Source organism: Benincasa hispida, chromosome 5 (assembly GCF_027475165.1).
Source record: "Benincasa hispida cultivar pf3 chromosome 5, pf3_genome.v1.1, whole genome shotgun sequence".
NCBI lineage: Eukaryota > Viridiplantae > Streptophyta > Magnoliopsida > Cucurbitales > Cucurbitaceae > Benincasa > Benincasa hispida.
The window spans coordinates 64,369,643-64,372,653 of record NC_143482.1 but is presented as its reverse complement, the minus strand read 5'-3'; positions in this window follow the sequence as shown (position 1 = coordinate 64,372,653).

Below are 3,011 nucleotides of genomic sequence, written 5' to 3'. Positions count from 1 at the left end.
ACAATCTGTTTTTAATGCATTTCTCTGTTCCTTCGACTCCATTTTCATCTTCTCTGTTTAGCATCATTACTTTCATTGCAACACTTAGTGAGATTACTTGGGTATTGCATACTTAGTCATGTGGATTAGGAATATGAAGCATGTAGCAAGCCACCGAGAGGTGTGCGTTGCGCGAGTGTATGAGTAACCTTATTTGTTTAGTGTGAAGCTACTACAATGCCTGTCTATAGGCTATGTGAAGCTACTGCAACGCCTGTCTATAGGCTAACGCTTTGCTTGTCTATGAGTGAAGTCAGCAACAATCAACTGCCCGGGAGGGTAAGTGGTTGGACGCATTAAGCAAGGTATGTGTTGTTCACTTGGGATAGTAACAATTTGGCGTCAACCAAGTTCATGCGTTTGTCTTGTAGTATGTATGCTTCATTTGTCCATTAGGTATACTTGGGAGGGTATTCTAAGGATAGGATCTAGGCTTGGGAAGGTCAGGTTAGAATCTAGGCTCGGGAGAGTCAGATTAGAACACATAATACAAGAGATAGGGACTTAAAGATAAGCTCTATTTGTCAACATTGCATCGCATGCACCCTAGGAATAGGAATGATGATATGTGGTCGCCTTGTTTGTGTATCATCGCATAGACAAGAATTAGAGGCTTATGTGTAGGCCCTATAAACACCTCTACACATACATTGCATGCGTTCTAGCATTAGAAGCCGTAACATTCGCACCGAGAGGTGGTTTACTATTGTATGAGTGTTGTATGATCGCATTAGTTTATATTGACTAGGGTTGCCCTTGTGGTCACTTTTAAGGGTTGCAATAAAAACATCTCCGTATTTTATCTACTTTCCTATACATTTATTTCATGTCAAGGTTTGTCGTAACTCTACCTTTCATGCATATTCTCATTGCGTTGTCTGATAGATAGGAGTAGGAGTAGGATTAACGTAGCAACATCCCCTCCATTCTTTTATTCAACCGCCGCATGCACATCACCGCAAACATATAGCTATAAGTCTCCGTGTTCGACCTTAGATTACCCGAGAAACTTACGTTCATGTTATACTTGGCGTGAATGCAAGAAAACTTGTGGCAAGACGCATGGTTATCGCATACATTCGTTAACGCAATTTTCATTCTAACGCATGACCATCGATGCATGATCGTCAACGCATATCTTAGAAACATGCATTGCATACCGCGTCCTCGGGAAGTTGGTTGTCAAGTAAAATTGACTTCTAATTTCCCACTCATCACCTGCCACAAGTTTTCTTGCTCTCTCGCCAAGTATAACGAGATCACAAGTTTTTTAGGGTGATTCGAGGTCGAACTCAGGGACTTGTAACTGAATGTTACTAAGTAATGCGTTTGAGGCGATGAATAAAAGAATAAGTTAAAGGTTTATACACTACTCCTACTCCTAACTAAATAGTTAAGCAATGGAAGTATGACTACGAGAGTTGGTAGAGACACGACAACTGTTAACACATGATGCGTGGAAAATGGAGAGTAAATATGTGTTCATCTTATGATATGCGTTTGTTCTCTATACGTCGATGGTCATGCGTTGGACTAAGAAATATGCAATATGCATTTAAGAATATATGCAATGACCATGCATTTTCGTCACAAGTTTTCTTGCTCTCTCACCAAGTATAATGAGATCGCAAGTTTCTCGGGGTGATCCAAGGTCGAACTCAGGGACTTGTAACTAATGTTGCGAAGTGGTGTCTCTGCGGCGATGAATAAAAGAATAATAAAGTTAAAGAACTATGCGCTACTCCTATCCTAGCTAAACAGATTAAGAAATGAAAGTATGACTATGAGAGTTGGTAGAGAAACGAAAACTGTTAACGCGTAATAAGATGCATGGAAAAATAGATAAAATGATGGAGGGGATAACTTCACCGTATCATTAAGCTTGATCGCAAAAGTAACCCCAGCCAACACAAGTTATGCGATCATGCTATACACAAATATACGATTCCTATTTCTAGGACGCATGCGATGCATATGCGATAATGTCGATAGGGCTTATGTCTAAGTCTCTATTCTTGCTTATGCGATCTACACACATAAGACAAGATGACCGCATACCACCATATCATATTTTTAGGGCGCATGCGATGTGTAAATAATAGATAGAACTTATTCCTAAGTTTCTACTCTTGCTTATGCGATCCAATCTGACTCTCTTAAGCCTAGATTTGATCTTTAGACTACTCTCCCAAGTATGTCCAAATGATGAATGATGCACTTATAAGACAAGATGATCACATAAAGCATGGTTGAACATAAGATTATTCCTATCTCTAGGAACACTGCTTACTTTGCTTAGTGAGTTCCACTACTTACCCTCTCGGGCAGTTAGTCGCTGCTGATCAACTCATAGACAAGCATTGCGACTACTCATAGACAAGTGTTGCTACAACCTCACACAAAGAAAAGAGGATTTACTCACTATACTCGCGCAACACACATCTCTTGGTGGTTTGCTACATGCTTCATATGTCTATGCCACATGATTGAGTATGCGATACTCTTACAATCTTACTTAGTTCATTGCAATGAAAGTAAATGATGATAAAGAAGAAGTTAATGAAGATGGAGTCAAAAGAAACAAAGAGATGCATTGATTACAAAATGTATTAATGTCTTAAGCCAAAATGTAATATAATACAGAGATAAGAAGATAAGTGGAGGGCTAGATGTAGGCAATCTCTTGCTTCCATCAGATATGTGTTAAGGCTGCCAGTGGTGCCATGGATGGGCGATGGAGTAGTCTCTCTCGAGATCTATCTCCGACAAAGCTTCGGTCGTCACTCGGAATGGGTGAAGGAATAAAGAACTCTCAAAGAATGTCTTATCACGCTCATCATCTATGATCACAAGGATCTGCCTTAAGGTAGAAGCTCGGATGCTTTGAATTTGGGCTCTAAGGCTCTATTTATAGAGCTCAATCGCTGACAGCATTAATGGTCCCACTCTGAGTCTCTGTCACTAACAGCGCG